Here is a 24748-nt window from a genome sequence, read left to right on the forward strand (position 1 = left end):
GTGACAGTAATGTTTAACTAAGTTGATAAAAAGCAACAGTGGGAAGGACTAAAATTTGCAAGAACTTATTTTTCTATTTGAACTTCATTTTTTACTGAATATCACAGTTATTGTATGCCACACATATATGTTGTGTGATTGACTGATCGATTGAGCGATTGATTTTTGTGAATGGGTAAATTTGATACTAGTCCTGCTGTAGCTTGTCACATTTTTCTATAATGCCTCTCAGCTTATGTTTATCTGCCCAATTTCTTCCTTTATGGATAGTTTAGCATTTAATATTGGTTTTGTTTTAGCTATTATTTGTATTGAATCTAAGTATTTTAATTTAGTCTTTTTTGACTTTTTGGTCTTTCACACACTTTTTTTTTAAATAAATTTGGACTGCTACATCTAACAAGTATACTCAGTTTAATTATGCTGTGGCTATCAGAACTAACATCTAAAATGTAATAATGTCTCCAGTCAATTAAAAAGAGCTATATCAACAATAGTCTTGTTAGTCTGTTGCATGACTAGATATTTTAAAGGTTACTAGTTAACCCTGAGGAGTGTCTTCTTTAATGCACATCGTGATGTGACATTTGACCAAATTATATTGACTGGTAGTGCATATTAACACAGTATGGTTACATATGTTTCCACCAGTCACTCAGTACTTCACTTACATGGAGAGCAATTACTTAGGTGTTATGAATGTAATAGAAATTTCACTTAATTCTAATTGGTACATTATTTTCTTCATTTTGTAAATATGCTATTGTACCATTGGGGAAGGCCTTCAAACTGTTATATAGAATTGCCAGAGTAATTATCTGTCAGTTATACTTGGAAAATATAGCTTTAGAGAAATGAATTTGTTAGTTGATTAGTGCCTTTAAGTCTGGATTTTAATTAATGTAGAGCTGACTGGCTAGAAATCCTGTCATTCCTATTGTTTTATAATTGCTTACTGATTATCTTAACACATATTATCTGGCCCCAGTATTTTACTAGAATATCTGTGGCACTGTAGAAAAAGCCCAGATGCCATTTCAGATGACAAAACCCTGAGTTTTCAAAACATGACAAGCAGTAGCCAAAAGTCTGTTCATACTAAAGATTCAAAACATCTTTTACAGAATCAAATTGTGGTATTTATTTCTCCCATTAAAAACCTACAGGAACTGTACAGAGTGGTAGGACATTTGTTTTAAATGAGGGGAAAGGCATCAAAGGTGAAAAATGAGATTTCCTGCAGCAACTGAAAAAAACAAGTCATAGAGTTCTTTCCTGTTCAGCCCACAAACCAGGGGACATAGTATAGAGGATGGGGTGATATAGTCTATGTTTTACAACCTCACATCACAGTATCTTTGGTTCTCATTCCTTTAGTGGAGTTATATTAATCACCAAAAGACATGAGTAAACCAACATGGACAAATAGTCTTCTGAATTAAAGCCGGTGGCTATTGTTGTTATTATCTTCTATTTGAACTTTGTCATATAAAACTGGCTGTACTATACCTATTTCCTAATGGATGTGGTCATACAAGATGAGATAGCCAGTCTCTTGGTTTTTTCAACTCTGTTCCACCAGTATTTTTAGAACTGAGTAACTGGATGTTGATCTGCAGTTTGCTGGAGATATATGTAGCTGGGACCAGACTGATATATCTGGGTCTGGTTCAGCATTCCTATTTCTGACTTCCCTTAGGTAACTGCTGCCACTTCTGTGATTCTGTGGACAAAGATTCTCATGATTTTGGAAACATTAAATCATTATTTCACTCACTGTTATCAATCATATTACACAGAGCTGGAAGTGCATCCTCAAACACTTCAGTTATGCCCAAGGCAGGAGACCGAAATCTTCTCATTGCAATTCTTTTGAGCTCATTTAAAAACAGCCTGGAAAAGATGACCAAGCCCATCTAAAAAGTCTCTGGGTACAGTCACCCACACCATTCCCATCAATAGAAGAAAGTGTGTGTGTAAGAATAAACTTCTGGTGGGCAGGACTCTGTCAGGCTGCTTTCATTCAGAGGTGACCTTTCGAAGTGCTGTTTAAGGTAAACACTGTGTATGGGTAGAGCCAAAGGTAGCCCAATACTACTGTAAACTTTCTGTGTGAGTGCCTGTGTTACTGTTTTTTTAGCTGGAACCAATAAAATATTAAAATTAAATCTGGAACATCAGAAAATTATAAAGAAAAAAAGTTTCTTTTGGAATCCACTGAAATCCCCCAAAGGGACCAGGAGCTATCACTGAGAACGTCACACGGACAGACACACATATCTCCAGCAGATTCCCCAGAGATAATTAGACCTTTAGGATTTCTCCCTGGTTGATGTGACATCTTCTCTTCTTTTGAAAGCATAGATTCTCCATATATTATTAACTGAAGAATAGAAGTTATTTGGTGAATAGTTTCACAGACAAGAGGCACAGATATTCTTATTTCACTAACTTGTAAGGAAGAAAAAGAAAAGTAGAATGAAGTAGGAATATTTGTTTCTTGTCTAAACACTCATAAATTGACTATATTTAGTTCTTTTTCACAGACTATTCTGCCATACAGCTACATTCTACTTCAGTCCAAATGCTTCATAGATAAAGAAAAATTGAAATGCTTACCTTAGGACTCAATCTGATGAAAAATTATTTTCATTTTCTGCAGTCATTCTATAGCTTCAGCAATTCTATTCTGATGAAAAAATCAATTTAGTAAACAGATGCTGAGATGTTAAAAGATTCAGTTATGCCAGTAGTTGTGGTACACTACAATCTCTACACTAAAAGTAAGCAAATGTTTTTGTTTTAATTGCAGCTTTCCTTAACTATGACTATTATTTATTTTAAGATAGTTTATACTATAGAAAAATTATGATGAAACCCATGTATTTAGCATAAATATTTTGCTGATTAAAAAGACTAACACATACACTGTAAAACCAGAAATTCTTTCCTTTTGGCATTTACATTTATTGTATAGAAGTAGCAAATCCAATTACAAGATGTTTGATTCACTGGGCAAATCCTACTGGAACATTTTCAGCTCTGCAGGATACCACTCAGTACTGAAGAACCACTTGTCAGCATAATGATGGAAAGGACCACATTCTGTGATTCACACTTGAATCTATTTGCCAAGTGATTTTCAGGAAGGCATTTCATGAAATGCTCCAAAACTCTCTTTAGGATTCAGGTTCCTTTTTTTGCTTTCATTCATAATTATTCTTTGCATACACTAAAACTAATAGTGCAATATTTCCCATTTAACCTTTCCCATCACTTTTGAGGAGATTTAATTCCTCCAAACTTTAAATGACCAAGGATAAAAAGAAGCTTGAACATTTCAGTTAAATGGATGATTTTTGCTCTATTTTGACTATTGTTAAGTGGGTAGTTTTGGCTTTAGAGTCAATTTTCCACGTAAAATTAGATAAATCAGAAATACCCTTAAATTAAATTATCCAGTCTATGTCAATGGGAAACTGGACTGAAATCAGATTCAAATGCTTATATTTGAGGAAATTTACCAGGACTCATTTGTAAAGTAAACAAATAATAATAGAAAATATTCCTTACAAGTACTTAAAGAAACCATATCTTCACATAAGGAAAAAAAAAATAAGAAAAAAAGAAAGAAAAAAAGATTTTAAAAATTTCCTTTAATTTCTTTTGTGCTCTGTTTATTAATGAAACACATTAAGGTGAATAAAACAGGAAACAATTACTTTTAACAGTATTATGAGTTTTCATTATAAGCTAGAATTTGCTCTGATACATAATACAGTTTAAAGAAACAGTTTAAATTCATGGACAGACAGTGTCGCCTACGTACATGCATACATACACTCTGCACCACCACAGTGGAATTCAGTTGGAAAAATGCTGAAAGAATGCACCTCCCTCAGGAAGACTGCAATAATACTAGATAGGAAAGGGTAGAATTTTCCTGATTTTTGATGGAGACAACAAGCTGAAGAGTATTTGTAGTTTTCAGAATAATGAAGAGTAGAGATGGAAAATACTTAACTGACAAACTTGCTAAAAATATTATTCTTTCTTGTCTTTTTATTCTCTTAGAGCTCTCAGCTGATGAATCTTCCATATCTGTTGCAATGGAGTAACCTGTTTCAGTTCTGCTTAGGCCTCAATGAACAGAGGCTTGTCTCTCCCTTATTCTTTGTGTAATATTTCACTGTTCTGCTCTACTACAAGGAACACATCTTATCCTCTTTCTTCACTCATTCTATCAATTATGTTAAAGGCTAATATCCTTTTTTTTTTTTTTTATTTGTCTCATATACCAAAGATATATTAATCTTATTGATCTTATTTGATTCCATTAAACTTCATAAACACTTTCCAGCCACCAAGATATTCAGTACAGGACAGGAACAGAACATTAGGTCATCCAGGCCAAATAAAGGGTGTTGTATCATCAGTTTAATGTCAAAGGTTTTCAAAAAGGATTTATTTTCTTTCCTGTTCTATTTCAAGGTGTAGAATAAAATACTCTAGGTATAGTCCAACAATCCCCATTAGATTTGCAAATTGTGCATATTTTAAATTTTTTTAATGGCATCACACTTTATAAGAGTCATAAAAAAAAAATCCTGAAAATAAAATGCCTTTACTAGCTATTGATATTGTATACTCCAAAAAGTCTTGTCTTTTAAGCTATTTTTGAAGGATATGATTTGCTTTAGACCCCTCTGACATTTCTACATTCTAACAAAACATCAGAGAATAGTTTCAGGTTAAAAAAAAAAAAAAATCTAAGTTGCATAGTAGCCAGGACCTAGGTCTTGAAACTCTTTATAGTCAAGTAGACTTTTCTTTGTATGATATCTCAGAGCATAAATTTTGTCCATTACTTTCATGTTTATCCATAAAATAAAATTCCACTTTCTCTTATCATCTTGCTTCTTGGTATGTGCAACATATCTCTTCCTGTAAAATGAGGGGGGGAAATACTGTTTATACTTCCATTATCATTCAGCATAGACTTTACCTCAAATCAAATTAAGATATCTTGGGACATTCCTATTAATTATAAATTTCCTTTTGACTAAAAATCCATTAATCGGAAAGTCAGGAATACCACTAGAATTTGTGCTGAAACTTGTCTTTCTAAAAGTCATTGTTCAGGTCATACTGTGCTGTTGGGTGGTTTTTGTATATATCTATGCAGGAAATAGCTTTTGAAAAGTTCCTAAGTATTATTTGGTGATTGAACATCCACACATACTTCTGATAAAATGCTGTCTTCTTAACACACTTTTATCTCAGCTCCTTAAATTCTGGTCATTCTTCAAGTGTATTACCTTATTTTAGAGGGGAAAAGAGCTAAAAAAAACCAACCCAAAACAAACCAAACCTCACTGAGAATAGTGTAAAATTGGATTAACAGTTCAATATGGCTAAAGATTTTAAAATAATCCCCAAAATTAGGCTGATATTATTTCAGCTAATTGTTACTTTTAGTTGATAAGATTAGTTATCTTCTGGACTAATGCTCATAATAGAGTAAAGCCAGACAACCAGTCCTCCTTGATGTTGACAAAATATTTTCTTATTTCTACATATTTTCTGTTCTGCTTGTTTTTTAAGGTTTGGCTTTGTTTTGGTTTGGTTTAAAATTTTCATTAATCTCTTTCATTTTCCAACCAGCTTTTACCTTACAGCAACAGGATTCTTCCTATTTTATATTGAATTCTCCTTTCTCACTGAGAAGCTGAAACACTGAGGGTCCCTCCCCATTTTTTTCCCATTCCTCATTTAAAAAGCTGTTTTTCTGTTTGCACCTAAGATTGATAAATTACCTGCTCACCCATAAATTCTGTCCCCACCACTGTAACTCATCTGCAATAACAGTTTATTGCGTCGTTACCCAAGTTTTTTATCTCTCTTTAATCTTTGTGTGTCATTATCCCCTCATTATTTGTGTGATCCTCTGTTGCTTCTCTTTTCAATGTTATCTCTCAGATCTCTCAGTACAGATTTCTTTTGATATTTTACTTCATAGAAACCTATTATAAAAAATAAATTGTGCTGTATTATATTGTTGAGCCAGAGTCCCTGTGAGCCATTCAGAGGGTAATTTTGCCTATTTGAAGAGCTCTTATGTACTTTGTAGCCTTAGGTTTTGTATCTCCAGTGGAGCAGGTATCCTCAGTACTTTATGTATTACTAGAGTGTTAAAATGCACAATCAAACTCAACTTTTTTCAACTTCATCATCTACTTTTTCTTTCACTCGAAGAAGCTTCTTAAGGCAAGAAGCAAATGGAGGAGAGAGGCAGAAACAGGACAAGTTCATACTAAAAGCAAATCCTGACTAAGACAATTTTAATAGGATAGGAATCACCGTGAGTGGTAAATGACAAGAAGTGAGAGATGAGAAGACCCTGGTGTTCAAAATGCAAGACTTGATTTTCACACAGTGATCAGGAAAGAAAGAAGCTAGACATGGAGTCAGACCTGCGTTGGAAAGGAGCACCAAGTGTGTTGGGCCAGGGGACTTTCAGTCCATGGGAGACATTCACAGGATGAATTGCCTCCTGGTCTGTGAATACTGACATAGAGCAGGGCTGTGGAAACCAGCAGGCAGCTCCTTTTTACTTTTCAATTTTCTCTTCAGCTTCAAAGGTCAAACTTAGCCAAAATCTATAGGTATATCCAGTTTAGCTCAATTGAAGCTATTCAGAAATATTACTTTTGAAATTCTTTGTCCTTTCAACTGAAATCTATAGGAGTTGCAGAAATTCAATGCAAGAACACCATGTTTGCTAGAAAGAAACAGAGCACTCTGTTAAGTATTAAGTACTTTCCAAGTTGTTTCAAAAGAATATTAAAAACACCAAAGGCTGGTGTTGATGGTGTGACATTGGTGCCGTGCATTGCATGATCAAAGTAATTTCTCCAGAGAAAAGGAGGTAAGAGAATGGGTTAAGAAAATTCTAGAACTTATTGTTATCAGATCTTGATGGTGAAGTGGCACAACATGTACTACCAAAAGAAGATTTGCAGTCAAGAAAGGAGCAGAGTTCAGAGAAGACAGAAGTAGTCTGAGAAGATTTCAAAAATCCATGAAGGACTCTGTTGAAAAGGAGGAGACAGAAGGCTTGGGAGTTGGACTAAGGAAGAAACATGAGTCCTTTGCAAATAGCAAGCTTATCCACAGATGATGCATGCTTGAAGAGCTAACAGCTCCAATATTTCTGTGTTTCTTTTAAATAAGAATTCCGTGAATAAATTTTCAGAATAAAGAAATTAATTAACAAAATAATGTTTAAAAAAAACAAAATCAAAGACAAAACCAACCAACACCAAACTGAATGAAACTTGAAAGTATATTATGGTTAAAATTGACTTTCTACAACTAATTTCATATCATTATCTGTATTGATTTTCTTAAATAAAAACAACTATATGATAATCAATGTTTGACCTTGGAAACTCGCCTATAAATATTAGGGTCTTACAGTGTTTAGCTGGCAAAATATGACAAGGACTATTTCTGCCATGAACATTTCAGTAAATTTTATTACTGTTTATATTGGTAGGTTTTATATGTCTCTCTAAATTTACCTAGCAACTCATGGACAAGAGCAGAAAAAACAAGCATGGGTTGTATTTCCCATCCCTCACTGCTTTAATTACTATGTTTGTGAGAGGAGTGGGGGGGTTTCCTCTAGGAAGCAATATTTTAGGAAAATCACAGGAGATAGGAAACCTCTTCATGGAGATAGGTATATTTTTTTGTGACAATGCTGTGTAAGATTTTTAGTGATTCTTTCAAAGTTCATTCCTTCACAGTGACTCATGAAAATCTGTAATGAAGAAGTAACACTTCAAAGTCCATTGAAATGAGCGGATACTTTTCAAGCCACTTCTTGGCCTTGGATATAGTTATCAGCATGCCTGCTTTGTAGACATTTCCTTTCCTTCATCAGGCTTGAAAGCATTCTCTGGTTCCTACACAGACAAGTGGATATTTTCAATGCATATAAATATATGAATATGCATGAGCTCTCAAAGATGACATGATTCACTAATTCAAGCTGTTCAAATTTGCCTCCAAAAGAAGTTCTTACAAAAGAAATTACTGAAATGGGTTTTCTTTAAATCTAGTTTCATCCACATAATTCTCCTTCTTTCAGGAGTCTGCCAGAATTTCTGACTTTAATTCATTGCAAGCCAGCTGAAACTGGGAAGTCCATAAAGTTGCCATAGTAACTGAATGGACAAAGACTTGATTCACTAGTTTATATAAGCCAGAACTCATATTCTGCAGACACTAACGGTCTTAAATTATTTAGGTCTATGAAGTCCACCATTAATGGATTATATATATATTTAATAAATAGGTGTCAGTTCCTTAGTTAGTGAAAAATGGGCTTTGATTGCCCCATGCTGTCTCAAAAGTACTTGTATGTTGGATAGTAAGCCAATCAAAAGGTCAAGAGGAATGAAAAGGAAAAAGTAGCCAGTGTATGGTAACAGTACTGCTTTCCATGTTAAGAGAGGTTATGAGTTATGTTATTAATTTATTAGTTTATTTTGAAAAAGTTCCCCAAACCGAGCTCTTAACCTCCATAAAAGCTGTGTGAATTTAACAGTAATATAGAGCAGCACACTTTCAATTTTTCAATCTGGTGAAAACAATGGGACCAGAGTCAATTGTTATTATTCCCAGTCCTCAGATATAATTTGCAGTGACACTGCTCAGGTAACAAGGAAGATGTGGAAAAGCAAGACTGAAGGAAAAGTCTCTTGAAGAATGTGTTATGAATCACATCATTTTGTCATGGGCAACATGATTTATTTAGAGGCACTGCATTCTTTTGGATTAAAATAAGAGTGTGGCATAATCAATTAGTATGCTGGGTGCTGTCAAGATGGATGTGACAAAATTAAGTGATAAAAATAATTACATATTTGCTTAGTTCAGACAATAACCTGCTTCTCAGCTTCCTCATCATCAACTGAAAATCTTGTACTTTGAATTGATTTGAGATCATCCACTACCTCTGAAAACAATAATAGTTTTCTTTTTCTGTCTGTTTAATTTTGCCCTCCTTCCCCACACCTTCTGCTTTATACAACATGTAGTCATTGGGCAGATTAAAATTGTAAACCAGCCCTGCTGCACTGCAACTTTCCTAAATAGCATTAGTAAATATTAAAAATATCATAAACATTCTTTGGGAACTTTGCACTAGTGAATGGATAGGGACAATTTAATCATTGAATCTACCTATAACTTCAATGTTTTAGAGAACCAATTCTATATAATTTGATTCCCTAGAATAATGAATTCTGTAGCTCTTTTTCATGAGATTCCTGACTATATCAGTTATTAATTTTAATCTTGCAAGTGTGAAAAGAACAAACCAGATGGGAATTGCCGCTATAGCTTTATTGCTTTATTTCATTCTTTTCTTGCATTTTAATTCTAGTGCCAGCTATTAGCAGCATATGGAACCCGCAACTTTCCCCTGCACATTTAATTCAAAGAGCAGACTGACACCTATATTTGTCCCTGGGTGGAATTCCACTGCTCATCATGCTATCAGACTATCACTAGATTTACATTTTGTGTCATGCAAGCTATCTTGTATCATTCTAAGTGGTTTGGGACCTTTTATAAATTCTTGCCCAGGACTTGTAAATAGTGGATAAATGTCATGAGAGGCAACAGGATGTGGAAAACTATTCAGAGAAATAAAAAGAAGACTGCTAACAAAAGTGAAAGAAAACAGGGAACAGACAGATACACCACTATCTTAAATTCCTTTGTTGTCCTATACAGTGATAGAAGGATTGGGGTTTTTTTGTGATGTCAGGTAAGTTTTGTTTTGTCCAGGAATCTCTCATGAGCTGTGAGATAATATAGGTAGCTAGCTGTCTTAATGATAGGTTTCCTCTCATTTCCCTTCTCTAACCTCCACTACTGTTCAGGACATTTTGACTTTTTAGAGGTCTCTTATGGAAAATGCTTTTTATTAGAAGATATCCTGTAATTCTGGACTGATGATATAAAACTAGCTTTTATGTAGGTTTTCTGGTTAAGTTTGTTTTTGTTTTTGTTTTTTTTTTTTTTTTTCCTTCAAAGCCTGTTACAGAGCATATGAGCTTTGTTACAACAGTAAGTGCTAATTTTAAAGAAAATGTCTGTCCTTTGGAAGCTTGGAATTAAAAGGCCACTCTGAAAATCAGTACCTAAATCTCAGAAATATATTTAACTGCTTTCACAAAGGACATCATATGACAGTGTAATGAATGAGAGGGTATTTTCCCATGAAGGGTATTTGCAAAATACACAGATGTTCTCAATTACCTTGGGTTGAAACTTCATTTAGTAGTCCATCATAATTTTACTCATTCTTTGTTTAAAAAAATCCCTAAAATTAAAGTATTTAGACAACTGACTGAAAATTCATGTAGAGATAAACTGGGATTACTCCCTGGTCTCACAGTTTTTCTATAGAAAAGGATGTACAAAAGAGCACTAAAAATATTTTAGTCCTGAGTTCTTGCTGTTATTACCAGAAATTGTCATCCAGAAAAGTAAATTCTGTACATTTTCACTCTCATTTTCCTTCAAATTACTTTTGTGACCTACTTGCCCTTAACTGAAATACTACCTAAAATGTCCGTCGCTAATACTGGTTATGTTATTGTACTATTTCACCCTTACAGCTATGCAGTAACAAAGAAGTTGAAAAAGGTACAGGGTATTGGCATGGTGCTATGTAATCTTAAGCATGGCACAGAAATAAAAAAATCCCTACTGGATAGACAGTATAATTTTCCTAAGAAATAAATACAAGGGTTTCAAGCTTCCTTAATAGAACATGTAAATAAACTCTATTCTGTAAAGTAACCAATAAATCTAATGTTTGAAAAAAATATTTTACCTTGAGGAAATGGTTGAAGTCTGAGCTGTTTCAAAGTTGAAAAATTCCAAGCTGATCAAATTCTCTGAAATGCTTCAGAGGAATATCTTTCTCTGTTAAAGAGAATCAGAAGGAAAAAAGAAGATAAATACATCATACAAATCCAGTTGGTTCATATAAAGAGGAAAAGAGGGCATTATTGTCTGTGGATCACACTAGTTTGTTTTTTTTTCAAACATTGATATCAAACTGGAAGGTGAACTATTTGCAGTTAGGATCAGATAGAGACTAAGCAGGTTTGTGAAAGGGCAACCTTAAAGCAAAATATGATCTATTATCAGGATTCTTACAATTCAGTCTATTTGGATTTACAACACCATCTTTGTGGAAACAGCAACTGATTCAGTATACAGGCCACATAATTCATCTTCAGTGAAAGCACCTCACCTTGACGAGCACTTCCTCCACCGGCTCTCAGTAGAACATTGCTCTGTATTAAAAATTCAGTTCTTTTTGTGCTAAATGGTAAATGAACTGTAAGAAGTCCCCTTTGTACCTCCTCAGAGGATTACCTTGCTCTTCTGCAACCCTCTTAAAACATAGTTTATAGCTTATAACTTATAGTTTAACATAAGTTTTTTCAGCAGCAGCATGACTTTAGGCTGCCTTTTCCCTCTCTTCTGACACCAGCCACTTTTGATGCCCCTGGTCAGCTCCTCCTGTTTATTGTTTGAACAGAGAAATTGTATGCTATGAATTGAACCAAGTAAAAAAAAAAAAAAAAAAAAAAAAAAAAAAAAAAAAAAAAAAAATAAAAATTGCCAGGTTATTTACTACTTGTACAATAAAGGAGAATGTTTGAAGGGAGAAAATACCTGATAAGGTAGGAGAATGAAAGATGGTGCTGTTTCTTTTCAAGGCTAAGGTTAATCTCTTCATGTCACAGGGCTTTTCTTGTATAGTGTTCAGTCTGTTGAGCATCTTAATACAATATCTAAGAACTACTTCCAACCTCACTACATATAAATCCAAATGCTCATTCCTCTTTAGAGTGCTTAGAAAATAGCCTCAAAACAATGGGGTTTTCTGTGTAGGAAACAGAGGGATGAAAAGAACCAAAAGAAAAATAATATTTCAAGATAATGCCTTTTGATAAGATTTTAGCACAATTTTCTAACTGATATATAAATATCAGAAAGATTGGCTCAATACAAGAACCAATGCAAAATAGAAAGTACTTGGAGCTTAATCACTTTACCCATCTGATAACTATCATTCTTCCTGGCTTTCTCATTCATATAGAAAGAAGTCCTTGACTGGGTTGAGTTTAATGAAGTAAATTGAATTCTATAGGTTTTGCTTAAGATTATTATCAAATAGAAAATTAATCTCAAAATGTGGTAAAAGATTCCCCTGATATAATTGTAACTTGCAAGAAGGTTACAAGAGAAAGACAGTATAATTATTTTTGTTTTCTTTGTCACAGATTTAGAAATGGGAAGGTTAGAGGGCATTATGAATACTGGAAAGCAAAACATAAACTAAATATATATATATATATATACACAGTTACTGCATTTTTAGAAGTGTTTCAGAAGTTCAAAATGTAAAATTTTTTCTAACACTAAAGAGGATGCTTTTTTTAACACACTAGTAGTATCACTGGTGGAGTATTGCTATAACAATGATGAAAAACCAATTTATGTTTGCAGATTAAGCAGCTTACATGTGATTCAATTAACATGCTATCAAATTTTCTTTTTTATATATGTAGTTTATTTTTTAAATAAATTATAAATAGAAGTAAACACACAGACCTTCATGCAAACTTACCAATATATATCTATAGCTAGCTACCTAATGGAGAAGTAATTACTATTGACATATGCCCTCTCAAAATCTTTAAGTCATTGTGACTTCAGTGCAAGATACTTGAATTAAACATTTTTTTTAAACAAAAAAAATGTTTCCATGGTATTTTATAACCATTGTTTATAAATATGTTGGTGTTTAAAAGTAACAATGGTGGGTTCTACATGTGAAAACCATACATTTTAGCATTTTATTTTTTCAAAACTTGAAACGGGTTTTTTGTTTTCTTTAAATAAATTTCCTCTCTTGAGAGAGAGATGTGAGAATATATAACTTTAAATTTTATTTTTTGGACTGATTTTGAACTGATCTTGAACTAATTTTGAACTAATTTTTACCTAACTTTTAACTTCATGAAGCAATATGGGGCAAGACTGAGTGGGCTGTGACTAATAAAGCTTTCGTGATTTGCTAGTTGTGCAGCTGCAGGCTGCATGCCTGAGCTTGGTGGTGTGACTGGCAGCAAGGCCAGGCTGGCTCAGCATCCCCCTGTTATCTCCTTTCCTCAGCTGCAGGAAGCAGCAAGCCATCAGCTGCTGCTGAGGCTGTCACCTATGGTTCTCCCTTAAATCAAGCGATCGATGTGTCTGACCGGCAAATACCTTACATTGTCTTTTACACAGATGAACTTGCCACCACTTGACAGAGTTCCAACCTTTTACACCTATTAAGGAAGGAAACAATAATGCTGTCCTCTTCCCTCCAGGGTTTTCTACATGCTACCTCTGGCTGTGTCCTAAATGAATCAAGAAATCAATTTGCAGCCTCTCTGCCTCAGTTAAATCAAACTTATTCACAGTTTCTGCTGAGTAAAAAACATCCAGTTCTTCTCCATAGGTACCCACTGTCACTTTGACAAAATATATCAGAGCCTTGACCAAAGTTACAATGTCCAAAATGTTTAGTTTTCCTTTTAGCTTTACTTGTTACTTATTTACTATTTTATTACATTACCTTTATTATTAATATTTGTGTGGATTAATTCTACTCCTAGAATCATTGCCTGCTAAATACAACTGCTAAATGAGGTAGAAAAATTAATTTTATTACTGGAAGAACTGAACATTATATGGAATAAAGTTCCTTTTTACTTCAAAAATTGTGGCTACAAGATGAGATATTACAGTGTTTATTGTGAAGTTATAGATACTATAGGCCTGCTAATAACCTAAGAGTTTATCTAATTTCTTTCCATGCCCGTGAATTATTATTCTTTATGGCATAGATAGCATTTTTTATTTCAATAATACAAAGCCTGAGGCTCCCACTTTTTCTTAAGACTGCATTTATTAATTTAACCACCTCAAAGTTAAAGACCTAGTGCAACATGGCTATGCGGGCTTCTTCAATAGTCAATGGAAAGAGAAAGGCATCTATGTTTTACAGCATTGTAAGAAAGGTAACTAACATATGAAGTCTAAATCACCCTCTTTTTGTCTAGAAAGGATCTTGGCAATCAGTCTAAGCTAATAAATTACCTAAGAGACATCTACAAACAGGTCAGATGAACTGCATTCTTAATCTTATTTCCATCTCCACAGAAATACTCCATTTTTGAGCAAGTTCTTTCACTGCTGAGTTCATATTAATATTAGTGAAGATCAAAGTACATCTTGTTAAATATGTTAGTATTAATTTACATTTAGGAGTATAGCTCATATTTCCTCTGTCAGATATGTTTTTCATTTTAGGTAGAGATAGATGATTCCAGTAAAGGAAATTAGATTTGAACAAAGATGTTTCATAGATCAATGAGTTTAAAATAATATTTGAAATTCTTATAAAAACCATTATTTATCTTCTTGATACAAGTTACTTTGAATTATAATGTAAGCACCTTTCAGAAATCATTTGTCTCTAGATAGGATAAGAGAAATAATATTATCCAAAGGAGTAAATATTTCTTCATGTTTTCCAGGATATTGAAAAAAAAAAAAATCTTCAGGAAACTTTTTCTCACATATTTTCAATCCCTGCTTAACACAGCTGATTACCAGGATGCTTTTCCTCCATATGATTACTATGATTTGTGATTAATATGGTCATAATGTCATACTACTATGGTATCACACTATCATATATAAATCATAAATACCATATCATAGTATAGAAAGGAATGTTTCTTTTCGATGTGAAAAAAACATTAAAGCAAAACTAAGTTTTCTTTATTTCCTCACTTTATAATTTCCTGTGATTTTGTCACGTAAATATTAAAACTCACAATTTTCATACATTACAGGTGAATATGAGTGTTTTACTGACATCAATTAATTCTCCAATAGGTTCTGCTACACTGGCTCACTTCCCAGGTTTAGGTATAGTGAGCATTGCTCCAACATACCCAGACTTTAAAAAAAGAAGCCTACACACCACAGTTACAAATTCCTAGAAGTTACTATCTGTAAAAGGCCACTGAAATTGTTCCAACAGAGTTTATCTTCAGCTATCCTAATGAAATAGTATACTTTTTACTCTCTTTGACATTTATGATTAGCTATACTCAAGAATACAGTCTATTATTTTTATGATGGAATATTAGTTGCTGTGATGCCTTGTTTTCATTTGAGACAAAATGGACTGAATCAGATTATAGTAGCTCAGATTTAAGCAGTATTTCTCCACTTGGAAATTAGCTAGTATTCTGGACAGGCTTTCTATCAGGAAAAAAAATAATTAAAAAAAAAAAAGATAAAAAAAGAAAATGCAAGCCACACAGCAAAAAACCCAATGGACAGAAAACCAAAAATCCATTATTTATGACAACTTACCAGTTCTTCACAACTTTGAATAGTTTACATTTCCAGTTTGTATAACTGGAAAATGTGATAATAAATTTATATTTCAGAGTTTTTTTGAATGCTTCATACATGCAACAAACCCATGCTCGCAGACACTATATTTGGACGTAAGTTCTTGCTTTAAATTTTCTTTTCTTCCGAGATAATAGTTTCATTTATAGGACATAAGCAATATTATGTAGTGAGAAAAACTTTTTTTTTTTTTTAATGTAACTTAATTCTTAGGTTTGGTTTTACAAACTCAGTGTAACAGGAACTTTTTGTTTGGTTCTGTTAATACTGGGTTGCTAAGAGAGGCAGTTACTTGTCTGGGCCATTTAGATGGTGGTGGTGGAACTAACTGGCTCTGCCCATCAAGGGAGGATGCTTCAGGATCTGGCCTTGGGTTATTCCCTGAGGGAGACTCAGGCTCCCATTGCACACAGCTTGCAGTGTTACCTCTGTGTTAGCTGTTCCTACTGATGGATCTCTTGAGAAATTTGCTGCCTGTCTGTATGTGCGTGGCTGGGCCTGGTAGTGCTTGGATGTGAACCCCACTGCACAGTGGAGCAAGCATGTCACCAGAACAGCAAAGAACCTCAGGTGAAATCAGCTTCCCTGTGGCTGCAGGAGCCTCCAGAGGAGGAGAGAAGCCCAGAGGGGCCCGATCACAGCCACAGCCACATCCACAGGCTGGTGCAGGGTGCTGAGGGGATTCAAACAGGGGATCCCAGTCAGATACTCTCTGTGGAACCAATAATTGATGGAGCTGGGGTCAGGGTCACTCAGGGGGAGATGCTGAAGGTACATGGAGGAGGGACCCCAGGGGTATGTGAAGGGTGAAACTATTTGAGTACATGTGGGAGGATTCTACAAGGGAACCAGAGGTATCCCAGGGACCCTCATGTCCCCCCATCCCAGACCATGCACCAGACGGTGGGGACTGCTGTGTTGACCTGCCTGATCTTCCTCCTGGGGGGGTACCATCTCCCCACTCATAGGTCAGGGGAGTTGTGTCACTTGTAAAAGTTTCATATAGCTGTGATTAAAATGTTCACGTAACTGAGCACATTTTGTCTCCAAACTGCCAAATTGGTCTTAAATTGCAACAGTCTGAGTCTAGGCTCTGTTTTCCTGTAATATCTAAGTGGGAAAAAATCTTTTCATAACATGATCACTTAAAAAAAATAGCTGAGATAAAGAATTGAGTAGAATATTACATGTAAGGCACCAGAAAATGGGTCTAATTTTGTAACATTTACCCACTCCTGAAAGTGCGCATATGAAAAGCTGAGCAATCAGCACAGTTTATCTCTATGTGACATTTCCAAATGCTATTTATACATTTCATGGGTCAGTCTTTTATGAAAATAGCAGTATACTCCAGCTATCTAATGATCTGGCATTTGAAACCAATTCAATTTATATGTTAAATTTGATGTTAGGGGAAAACCAATACACTTACCACATTTTCGTTCTGTAAGTCTGGTTGTCATCTTAATTGTCTGGAAACATCTTTTTATTTTCCAGGGGTACCTCATGGAATATAAAGTAACATAAATCATTCTAGCTCATCTAGCATTGGGAATTACCGTTAAGGGTAAATTTTGGTTCAGCCAATATATATCACAGTGATACAAAAAGAAGAGCAACAGCAATGCCCTTAATCTTCTCCAATGACTCTCTGCATCTCATGGAGAATGACAGAGTGAGAGATCAGCTGTTTGAAGATGAACCGGGCAGTAATTGAAACTAGCACTGTTTTCCAATTTGTTAGCAAAAATGGAGACTTTATAGTTTTCACTGTATTGTCACATGTCCTCCTCTCCCTTCATTCTTTCCCTCAAGATTTCTGCAGGCTCCACAGGAAGCTGGGGTGCCTGGGAAGAGAGTCATGAACGTGACCCATTATCGTGGTGCATGGACCCTTGGACAATGGTCTCTTTTTGTGCTCTTTATCTGAAGGGTGAAAGAGAAGGAATTTGAAATGTTTAGAGAAAAAAATCTGTTTCACATCACGTCAAATGTCTTGGATATGTCAAAAGGCAACCAAAATTAAAGCCTCTACCTAGTGTGTGTCCCTCTTCTCAAAAATATGTGCAAATGTGTCAGGGTGGTAGGTAGCTTCTGTAGCAGTTTGCATATTCAAACTCCCCATGCCAATATGTAACACAGAGCACGGTTTTGTATATGGGCATATGCATTTGTATGACCATTTTCAGTAAATTTCAAAAATATGCAGAGAATATTTGGAGTATTTTGGATTATATAAATTCTTACATGATGCTGTATTATGATTTTCTCAACTTTATGAATTTTGCTGGCAGATTTCTTGAAATTTTCAGAGTGCATCCAATCATCCCGACATCACAGATTAATGATTTAACAAAAATTCACATATTTTCATTTTTGACTTTCATGTTTAGTCACTAGGGGTAAAACTCCTAGGAAGTGAGCTCTTCACTTGTGACCACATCCAGCAAACCACAATCTGTCCACAAAGCAATATAAGACATAGCTCCTTGTTCCATCTCCTGATTAATTCTGTTTTGGATATCTCATTTAACAATTTCAAATTGTTTAAGAGACAATAAACGCAGTTATCTTTGCAAAGTCTTTTGATGCTGTTTTTTTCTGACCAGTATTGACAGATGGCATTATCCCACTTAAACTTATGAATCACAGGAGGGAAAAATTTACCATGTTGTCAAGTAAATTGTTCCCCACATATTCTACGTATCTTATTCAACATTCTGAAAAGGTTTTCTACAGGGAAAGGAGTGTGTAACCATAATGTCTTTACCATTTACCAATCACTGTCTCTTTAAATCCCTTTTACTTTTTGTAATCTTAGTATTTAAAAAGAATCCAACAGTTTAGATACACTATCAGAATGCTAACAATAAAGAGCCACAAACCTTCTTTATGCTGCATGAGAATGAGGGCAAGGCATTTTAAATATTTGTTAATATAATAAAAGTATATAATATTGCTTAATATAATTATAAAAACAGTCCTAGACAGAAAATTGCCAAGCAAAATAAAACTTCAAGAACAGTAAACTTCTATTTTATTTACCTATGTTATTTACCATTGACCGTCTTAAAGATCTGTAAAACACTGAAAATGAGTTTATTTTGCAGAGAGATTTTATCCTGGCTAGATTTGAATCAGAATAAATACATAAATATAGTTGTCAATCACACTGAATTCGGTTACACTTTTGTTATTTATATCTTAAAATTTACTCTCCTAAAATGTGTTTTGGCTTACAATGTGTCATAAATCTATGTAAAAAGTAAGCCAAGTAAATGTTTAGTGACAGCTTACACTTTCTCTAATGTTTAGTTTGCAATTTTAAGGTTGCAACAACTGTCATGTATAAGTTGACAAAAAAAAATAGTGCCAATGGAAAAAGAGTTTGTCATCAACAAATTTACCATTGCATCAGAATATATAAACATTAGAGCTCTCCCTTAAGATACACTTAGTAATCTTATTTCAGGTATTATTATTTTTTTAGTTCCGGTACTATATTGGCAGACACAAAGTCTTTTACTGAGGTTTTACTTCTTCCTTTTTTTTTTTTTTTTTTTTTTTTTTTTCTCAATTAAATACCCTTTATGTTGTCAATTTGAATGTTTCTAATTTTGTTGTCTCAAAAGAGTTTGATTTAACAGTTAGGCCAGTGGCCTGAGAATGAGGGATTCTAATTTAATATCACGTTCCATTTACAAGATTTTCACTATATTTGTGTCCCTGATAAAAAGCCTGGGAGCAATGTCCTTTTGCAAACATTGTTAGCAGTTGCTGCTTGTTAGCAGCATCAATTGCAATTCCTTTCACACCACAGGCAATGCAGCTGTGGAGAGGAGACCTGGATCTGTGTATCCAAAGCACAGTCACGTTCCTAGATCTGTCCATATGGTCTTGTTGACATTGCTCCATCCTTATCAACTTCCTCTGTAATTGATATGCACCTTGTCTACTTAGCAGGGTCTGGAATGAAACCTCTCACGATACTCAGGATATCTGAGGCTACCATACACAGTCTGTCCTCTCGATTAATTCATCTTCAAAAACAAGTATTTTGCTGGATTAAGAAGATTGAAGGGATGGATAAGGAAGACATTCTGTAACACCTTTCGTCCTTTAGTTTCATGTAGACTCAAGAGGGCTCGAGAACATAGTTGAAACAGGAAAAAAATTAAGGGACCATGGTGGAAACTATTTCTACTGCCTGTGGTAGAAATCGAGACTTTCTGTGATTTGCAAAGTAAAACGAGAATATTGATTTTCACCTACAAAAGAACTAATACTTTAATTCAGTTTTATCTATTGTATTGTTACATCTGTTGGCAAAATTACCTGTTTTAAGTTAAACTGATTTAAGAAATAGCCAAATCTTTCTGATTAAGCTAAACAAGAAGTTTCCAAGTATATTTATAGTGAACGTGTTGCAAAGACCACACAATGGAAATTTCATCCCAAAGAGTTATAAAGTATCAAATCAAATAAAACAAATAGCAATGATGAAAAGCAAGAGGTAGATTAAACCACGGACATCATTAAAATTTGCCTGTATAGCATATCACATATTGCTTTCTTATTTCAATATCAAAATGTGCTGATACTGTCTGATACTTACTTCAGTTTGGTAACTGTAAAGCATTCTGAAAAGGAGATGCAACATATTGTGTTCATTTTTAAAATATTCTACATTTTAGTAGTTCTGAATGTAAAATGTGCATTAATTTCATAAATTACCTAACATTAAGTTAAAATAGTTACATTTGGTTCTAAAGATGCACGGCTTTCCATAATATATTTGTAATTCTGTTCATCAATTTTAAGCTACTTTTCTTAGAGTATTTCATGGACAAGTCCCTCTTTCATCCTCCATCCTTTACCTAAAAATAATTCCAAGAATGGATTTTCACTGTCTGCTAGCTCTTACAATAATGTATTTTTCTACATTCATTTTATGTAAGTGGTTCAACACTTAAAACAGAAAAATGCTGAACATTGAAATGTATCATTATAACTCCTAAAATTGAGTCCACAGATCAATTTTTACACCTTAGTGCAAATTTATCCTGGTATAAATGAATAACAGCTTATCTAGAGCGCATATGCAACCACAGCTGATTCTAAATTACAATTATTAAAAAATAATAATATAATCCAAAAGCCATGTAATTCCTACCAGTTTCATACCAGAGTAATTGGTAGAAATGAACAAGCTGACAGACATTCAGCATTTTAATAACCAATCAACAGCTATTAAGTATCTCTTGGTTGTATCTACTAGCTGTTTCTTGACTACTGTCTAATTGGACAGTTTGAACATGAAAAATAAATTGTAGTTATACCTCTTAATAGAAGGCTTACAAAAGAAATATACAATACAAATATTTTAATAGTATATATTCTGCACTGCTCTTTTAATATTTTATATATTAACAAATTGCTATTTTACACTTGACATCCAACAAAAGTAGAGGCATTCCTTTTTTGTGGTCTGAAAGACTTTGCAGTTGCTAGGTGTGGGATTATAAAGAGAAATGGGAACAGAAATGTGCATGTAAAGTTAAGACAAAATCAAAAACAAGAGATTATTACTGTTAAAGTAGAATGGAGAGTAGCAAGCCCAGGAGTATTTCTAACTGTTCCAGTAAAACAAGAGACATTTCACTCTTCTTGATACCACTCTCAGAAATTTTAAGCATGTTTTAGTGACAGTCACTTGCATAAGTCTACATGAAGCAATCACAAGCAGTCTGTCAGCAGTGGGGGTCTTGCAAAAACAGATTGATAATCAGCATGAAAATTTTAATGTGCAAGTTGAACACAAAACAGGCTTAGTAAGTATTTGCTCTGGTGAATCCATTTTAGAAAGTTGGATTTCCACAGCTATAGATGTTAGTTGGTGGACTCAGAGGAAACAACAAAAACAGATTTTTGCTTGTAGAGGTTTTGAGTGGTTTCTGGGTTTGTCTTTGCCTGTTACCAATTTTGCACTGGAGACACGTGCGTTAATGTTTTAAATTTGATTTTTGAAGAAAATCAAGAAAAAAAAAGAGATCTTACCTGTGTAACCTCAGGGCCTTCTAGGTTTAGAGAAATGGGTATTGTAAAAGTTGAATTAAACATCTGATGCAGGGAAGTAAGTAGTTCTCTTTTACTTCACAGATCCTTGAAAAGCTTTAGGAGTTACAGCTTCCCGCCAGTATAAGTCACTTCTGCTTTTAGTTTTGAAAACTCACAGTATGACACTGCTTACTGCATGCTATTTTGGGTGCCCTGAGTAAAACTATGAACACAGGCACTTTTGTGCAAAACATCATAAGGCCTCTCTGATGTTCATTCAGAGTTCAGAATTAAAATGCAGAAGGCTCTAGCAAGCAAAATACAAGCTGATTTTCTTTTTCCTAGTGGAAAAATAAAGTACTCCCTGGCAAGTAACCAAGATGGTGGGAAGGTAATTCATTTTGTGTGAGAGTATTTTGCAAGTGAAAAGGATATGCCCTCTGTTTAGAGATTAGTCAAGGAAACAAGAGATCAATTTAGAGTAGTCACAAAAGTTAGGCAAAGAGGAGAGGTTCTACAGTCTGGCTTTTGCCCTCTAGTCTTTTTTTTTCCCCAAATAATTTAGTTTCGAGAATCATAAAATCTTCATGCTGAGAAAAGAAAGCAAATTCCCAAGGTATTGTTTATGTCCTTACACATTTAGAGAGACAAAAAATAAATCCTTTTACTTTTCTCGCAACTGTCTACAAAAGTTATTTTATTTTTTGTCTACTAGCTAGTGCTACATGGTAAAACAACAAACATGAAATTTTGTCAGACAATGTATCCTGTTAATGATAAAACTAAAACAAAAAACAACAAACCAAACCACCCCAAAAACTTCTAAAACAATTTTAGATTTTCCATATGAAATTAGTAACTCAAGGAATAAAAATGCCTTCAGTTGACATATTATTTTTATTTTTCACCTGAAATTGCCTCCTTTAAATAAAAAATTCTGAAATCTTGAGAAAAGTTACTTCTTCTTTCTTCTTCCTCACCCAGTCAAAGAAAATTTAGTAACTGATCCTATGTGGAAATTGAAAAATTCTTGTCTGTACCTCTGTCACATATTTTAACATACTTTTTTTCTGGAAAGGAAGAAAAGAAAATTCTGACCTGACCTGCAGATCATACTTAGACATTCAGGAATCTCATGGCCAGAATACAAAATATGGCAAATGTCATTCTTCAGCACACATAATACTATAAGAAAACATAACTACATAGTGTTGCCAGGTCAGAAAACAACAGCAGAGCAGAACATGGTCTGCAAAGGGAACAGTTCCGATTGATGCATATTTGAGCTCTGGTAGCTTGGCTAACACTGAATCACTGTTTACTGTATTTATATCTGGATGTCAGGGGCAAATCCACTGGTTCCAAATAAATACAAAATTCCCTCATATCTCAGGCCTTAAAACTTTAAATGAATAGGCATGAAGTAACACAGGGAAACTGTCCATCCGTTATGCCCATCTTGACACAATCAGAAAGCTTTATACTCTACAGAAAAGTATTGTGTACACTATTTGAGCAGGTGGATTTTTGTGAGATTATTCAGAGTTACTTCTCAGTCTTTTGAGGATGATAGCCTGGTAACTTCTTGACAATTATCCTGTCCTAAATACTTCAGTGTAAGTAATATAATTTCTGTATCAGACTGGAAATGAACACTGAATTTTTCAAATTATACACAATTTCATATTTAAGTAGTTATATTGGCTAATATTTTTTTCTAAAATCAGAGCAAACATGAGAATATTATAAAGCTTATGGTTCTTTGATAACACTGTGTTCTTAGTAATGGTTGTTTAATTATTTATGAAATTAGATATCAAAATCAAGCTGACAAAGATTTCTTTCTGGTGCTTTTGCCTCAAACATTTTTGCCTGTGTTAGGCAAAACTTGATTACTTTATTTAAAACTCGATGTTAGATTTGAGTGAGGGAATCAACATAAACTAAGATCACATTTTCAAATCTGCACTTTTTATCATGCTTGTTGGTTTGCTTGTATTTTTAAGAATCAGGAATGTTTGGAGAGATCTGCTATTTCGTAAAAATAGTTGCATCCTACTTTTGGTTCATGGTCTGACATCAGCTCTCTGCTGTGAGGTATAGTGAATGCAAAATAAAAAAAATGGGAAGAGAAGGATGCTGTTTTAAGATCTGCAGAAACTGAAAAATTGTAATTGGAATTCTGTGATATGTTATCATTTACCACCTGGAAAAACAGCTTATTTACCAATACTGCTTCTCACTGCCTTTCTAGCAATACAGAAGATGTGATGTTTCATTCACCAGGTCAGAATTAACTAGATAGAAGTGTACAAAACAGGTAAAACCATTGTTGACAGTTGGCAAACAAGATATGTTCATTTACTGAGAATGCTGAATCTTGTCACAGAATGTAATCTGAGAAAGATGTGCCACGTGAAGGGAACAGAAATGAGCAGTAGGAAGCAAATAAAAACTGAAGTTTCTTGGAAAAGTTTGGTTGAAGAACTGATGAGATGAACTGGCCAGAATAGAAGGGAATTTTGGCAAGGTACAGATACTATTCAGCAATAAGGAAAAGAGAAAAAAATTATCTGTGTAGTTTACACCTTAAAAAAAAAAGAAATTAAATAAGAAGGAAAATTCACAAAACTATGAGAAAACATTTTTCAGCTGAGAAGAAAACACATACTTATTCCCTGTACAGTGTTCTCATGTGATAAACAGTCTCTACTTCTCTGTCTAGGCACCTTGACTGTTGTCACAGCTTCCCTCCAGGGTATGTTAAAAGCTTAACATCATCTTGCTTCACAGGGAAGATCTGTTGCTTGCTGAAAGCAGAATTAGTAGCACAACCAACATGAATGGGCAACTCAGTTCTGAGGGAACACGAGTAGCTCTGCTCATCAACTGATCAAAACCTTGCTGGAGGTTTGGAAGAGTTAAGAAAACTTGATTTTACCTAAATAGTTGAATTGTCATATAGATACTGGGGACTGAAAGAGACACTTCAGAATTCCAGTTAAACAGTTTGCCGTCTTTTCCCTTTTCGTTACGTCTATTGTGATTAAAAATAGGAATTTTATTAATCCAAAAGCTATAGCTCAATTAGATGTTTGCTTGAGGTCAAGAACAT

The 24748-nt window shown here is 34.2% G+C and overlaps 1 protein-coding gene across 27 annotated transcripts in view; it reads right to left on the reverse strand.

Moving 5' to 3' along the window:
- CDH19 (cadherin 19) overlaps positions 1-24748 on the reverse strand; it is a 122659-nt gene that overhangs the window by 49816 nt on the left and 48095 nt on the right. For 13 of the 27 annotated variants that reach the window (XM_033010671.2, XM_033010663.2, XM_042797887.1 and 10 more), the window contains 4 exons: positions 17009-17079; positions 11770-11980; positions 10916-11007; positions 2620-2689 (listed from right to left, as the gene is read on the reverse strand). The gene's annotated coding sequence lies outside the window, so the exon portion shown is untranslated. Of the gene's footprint in view, positions 1-2619; positions 2690-10915; positions 11008-11769; positions 11981-17008; positions 17080-19481; positions 19493-21633; positions 21806-24748 lie in introns of those variants that run through there. The other 14 variants (XM_033010677.2, XM_033010678.2, XM_033010674.2 and 11 more) reach the window with 6 other exon arrangements.

This window comes from Tyto alba, unplaced genomic scaffold (assembly GCF_018691265.1).
Source record: "Tyto alba isolate M040663 unplaced genomic scaffold, T.alba_DEE_v4.0 Super-Scaffold_27, whole genome shotgun sequence".
NCBI lineage: Eukaryota > Metazoa > Chordata > Aves > Strigiformes > Tytonidae > Tyto > Tyto alba.